This window comes from Myotis davidii, unplaced genomic scaffold (assembly GCF_000327345.1).
Source record: "Myotis davidii unplaced genomic scaffold, ASM32734v1 scaffold110, whole genome shotgun sequence".
Taxonomy (NCBI): domain Eukaryota; kingdom Metazoa; phylum Chordata; class Mammalia; order Chiroptera; family Vespertilionidae; genus Myotis; species Myotis davidii.
The window spans coordinates 1353833-1358923 of record NW_006283436.1 but is presented as its reverse complement, the minus strand read 5'-3'; positions in this window follow the sequence as shown (position 1 = coordinate 1358923).

Here is a 5091-nt window from a genome sequence, read left to right as displayed (position 1 = left end):
GCCGACCGAGCTGCCCGGGCGAGCTCGGCGTTGTGCGAGCTGATGTGTCTGTGCTATCAGCCTTAGCGATGCCTCCCACCCCTGTGGCTTCTGCTGAAGCGCGTTGTATTTAGGCTAAAAAGAAAAAATAAGGGTGAGGAGGATGGCTCTCCACCCGATCATAGTATCCACAGTTTTCACGTTGTGCAATTTGAAAACTTGAATCCATTTCTCTTAATACACGAATCATCCTTGTGTTGAGAACTGTTGTGCATGTATTTGGTTCGCAAGTACCTGCAGATTTTGATCGACATATTTGAAGGTCAGACAATTGTTTACTTGTTTCAACTTTTAGGGCCTATTTTTACCCCTAAACCTGAGTTGATTGTTGTTCTAGACATAGAGTTGGATCTAAAATGTAAAAATTGTATCCCTGCCTCAAGGAGCTCACAGTATTTGCTCTACTCGAATTTGTGACTACCGAATACAAACCAAAGACAGTATTTAGCAAGCACCGTGAAGGTAGGGATCTCATCTGTTTAGTATCTGATGGGTGCTTAATAAATAATTATATAAATAGCGAGGGATTCACTGCCTTTTTCAGAAATCCAATATTTGCACTTGTATTCTGCAAAAATATTTGTTTTTATTAATAAAAATAATACAGCAACTGTATTATGAGCCTAATTCATGTTTTGTGGCTTTCTGATTCCTACATTTTCCCCACAAAGTCAAGCATTTTCCCTTGTATTGATAGTGTTTTATTTTTCTCTTCCTCGAAATTACTCTGAATTTCTCTTAAATTCATCCTGTAATCATCTGCCCATTTCTACAGCTTGTCAAGGTCATTAGCAATCATTGTGGCACTTTAAACTCTCTCTGAGACTCCCAGTTCCCAAGTCATGGTACTCGGAATGTGATATTGTGCAACAGTTAAGAAAATCTAAAGTTGATCTTCAAGGTATCTAAAAGATCTCCTGTAGTTCTCTGGACTTTATGAGCTGTTCAAAGGAATAAATATAAACCTTTTTCCATTCGCTGGTTGAATTAAGAGTTGCCACTAACATTTCTGGAATGGAAGAGTGTATTTTATTTAGAACTACCTTCATTTAATTCAGAAATTTGATGTCGGTTATACCCTGGATCAGGCCCCACTGTTGTCTTATCTCTGAATCACTTCAATATTTTTGAATTGTGAAACCAGAGCATGTGGAATAACTGGAATAACCAGAAATATGACTAAAACTTGAAAACATATTCCTTATCTTACCACCCAAATTCCCCAGTATAAGAAAGTAGGAGAAGATAAAAATTATTTTTCTGTAGTATGAAAGAGGAACAACTAATCAAAATCTTCACTACAGTATTCTTCTCTAATAAAGAGTTAAAATAACCCCATGGGAAATAGTAGCATCTATTAACAGTAATTATCTGTTTTGTTCCTAAATCTGTGTTCACCTTGTCCTGTGCATTTTTCAAAAATTCAAAAATAACTTGTTAAGACATGGGTATATGTGACTAATTCCTATGGCAATTCCAAAACTTAAAAAGAGGTAGCTGCAACTGACCGTACTGCCCTCTTTGTAGAATGACTTTTTCTTATCTACAAGTCCAATGGTGCAAGCTGTACAAACCTGATTTAGGGAAGAATGGTGAGGAAAGGAAAATTAAACGTGAAAGAAATCCTGTCTGCCAGAGCATTAGGCTTGTGTTAGCTTAGCTAACTCAGTCCCAAAACTTGAGACCTAGCCTAATAGCCACTCCAATGCTAGAATTTCAAGTCCAGAGTCCCAGCAACAAGTTCAATCAAACTGCAAATTATTCCCAGCTGGAAGAATCTTGAGAAGCCAGTTCGACCTAGAGATGCAAGTATGTGTTTGTTGGATGAGGAGACAGAGGTAAATGGGAGTCACAGATGGTTCCAGAATAAAGGATGATTTTTTTATGCTAGAAACGCACATGGCTCGAAGAGGTATAGATAGACTACAACTTTGAAGTGGGACTAGAATTGAACTAGCCTTTGAGATTGGATGGCATATATTGTGAGGAAATTTACCTTAAGGTATTCACCTGCCTTTGGACATACCAATAGTCACATATAAGCAACATATGCCAAATCTTTCTTCCTTCATCTTCAGGAAGATGATAGCATTCCTGTAGAGGAGTGGTTCTCAACCTTGGCTGCACATTAGAATCACCTGGGAATATTTTTAAAATCCTGATTTCTGGGCCTCATCCTCCGGAAATTCTGTTTCTTTGTTACTAATGTTGTGGCCCCAACCCATAACAAAGAAACAGAATTTCCGGAGGATGAGGCCCAGAAATCAGGATTTTAAAAATATTCCCAGGTGATTTTAATGTGCAGCCAAGGTTGAGAGCCACTGCTGTAGAGTATGAGGGATGTTGAATTCCTCCTCGATGAAGGACTTAAAGGTATTTCTGCTGCTTTTTAGCTACTGTAAAAATCTTTTGGGTTCAGATAAAATAGGCATTCTGGAAGTAGCACAACTAAGTAATTTCTCATATGCCAATGCTATAAAGCAAGCATGTCAGACTCTTGGCCTGTGGGCTGCATGCGGCCTACAATGAATATTTTTTGCAGCCCAGCCAATATAAAGGTATGTAAGAAATGTTTTAATAAAAATTTTGTAACTTAATTTTTACACTATCCTGTTATACATAATTATTAATAACGAACTACAACGTTCGCTAATGACTGATTACTATAATCTTGCTGCATTCATTTCCCTTATGCACTTTCCGCACAGGCGCACCATTTCTCTCCACTAATACTAGCAGCGAATATTTTAGCAGCCAACTGCCAGGTCATTAGTCTTAGACTGACTTGCTTGGTGTGCGCAACAGAAAATAGTTAGCTTTTGGAGAACAAGAAAAATAGGTTTATTTGTGATACACTTATTAATTTGTGCAGTTATTCAGTGTCTGGCAAGTTAATGTTCAAGAAAAAATATATTTTTATTAAAATGTTCTATTATTTTATGTTAACGATGACTCATTTATTTCAGCCCTTTGTAGTCAGCATGTCTCTATCGAAATAAACCTACATTTCTATGAAAATTGAAGCTTTTATTGTTTTGCAGCCCACATAAACTTAAACCTCGTTTATTTGGCCTGTGTTAGCCTTTGAGTTTGACATGCTTGCTGTAAAGCATAATACATAATGGGGAACAAACTTGGTACCTTGGTAGGTCAAAGGAAGGCAGATAACAATCAGCATATTTTTCATTGATCCTCCTTTCCCTAAATATGCAAGGTGGGAAGAAAACACCCTATATCCTCGCTTTTGCTACTGATATTTCCGTTCTTTCTAATTAGATCTAGCCTTAGTTTTGCACAGTACCAATGGGATAAAAGAGACATAATAAGGATAAGAGTGTGGGAGTAGAGGAGGGACAAAACATTAGGCCGAATAATCTAGGACAGAAAAGTGAGCTAGAAGAGCTAAGAGAAACCAGCTATGGTGGAAATAATGTTTCCAACATGTAACTAAGCTCTAGCCAGTTTTGCTCAGTGGACAGAGCATCGGCCTGTGGACCAGAGGGTCCCAGTTTGATTCCAGGCACATACCTTGGTTGCAGGCTCCTCCCTGGTCCAGGCCCTGATTGGGGTTCATGCAGGAGGCAACCAATCAATGTTGTTCTTACATCAATGTTTCTGCCTTTCCCTCTCCCACTCTCTCTAAAAATCAATGAAAAAATATCCTAGGGTGAGGATAAAAAAAAAAAAAGAAAGAAAGCTACATTAGCCAGGCCAGTTAGTTGAGGGTTTTCCCATGCACCAAGAGGTTGCAAGGTTCCATTCCCATGAGCCACATGTCCCAGTTGCAGTTATATCCCCATTAGTGGGTGAGCAGGAGGCTGTCGACTGATATTTCTCCCTTTCCCTTTGTCTCTCTCTCTAAAATAAATTTTTTAAAAACTATACTAACCCAGCTGGTAATATAAATCTCAACAAATTGGGTTCTTTATTACCTCCCAAGGGTTATATTTGATTTTTCTTCTTATCACTTCCTTCAAAATCCAGTAAATGTGTGAGATACAAAAAGAACAGGCTTACTTGGGGGAAGATTTTTTCCCCCCACTCTCCAATAGACAAATTCATCAGCATCAAGCCATTAGATGGTTTTAAGTAAGGGAATTGTGTGGTCAGTTTATGTTTTAAAAATTACTCTTCTCTTGCTCTTATATGGAGAACAGGTTGCAAAGTATTACCAAAGAAAGCAGAAAAACCAGATAAGAGGGTGCATCAGTAAGGCAGGCAAGAGAATACTGGCAATGTGAACTAATGTAGAAAGAAGTGGATAGATTCAAGATATATTTTGTAAATACATTCAACAAGATTTGCTGGTGATTGGATGACTTCTACTTTTTTCCTTGAGCCAATGAGCAGACATGGTGTCATTTGTTGAGATGGGAATGGTTTAGGGGAAGAGATATATTACAGAGAAGAAAGAGAAGAAATGAAGTGAAATTTTTCAGTTTTAAAATGTTAAGTTTGACTTGCCTATGAGACATCCAAATGGAGATATAATCAATTGGATATAGGTGACTGAAGTTTGGAAGAACATGCAATGATATAGGTAGGAATTTGGGAACTGTTGGCACATAAATGGTATTGAAGGCCATGGAGATGAATGAGAACATCTAAATAGAGAATAAACATAGTGGAGAAATTTAGCAAGTGGTGGATTAAAAGTTAGGAACAGGGATGAAAAAGTAGCAGCTAGACGAGATGAGATAAAAACCAAGAGAAAGAGATGTCATACATTAGAGTGTTTTACAAAGGGAGGTAGGAACAGTTCCATCTCTTATAGACTCATCAGTAAATTGAAGAACATAAAATAAAATAAAGAGCCACTAGATGTGCCATCATGGAGAGAATTGATGTCCTTAACAGTAATTTCAGCAGAAGCCAGATTGAAATGTTTGAAGGGTCAATGGTAAATAAGAACTTGGAGTAGAACTTAAAGACATTTGGCTATTAAAAATCAAATAAGATAATGGCTAGCAGCAAAAGCAAAATCAAGAGAGTATTTTATTTGTTTTCTACTTCCAGATGAGAATAAATTATATTTGTAAACAGGGATGTGGC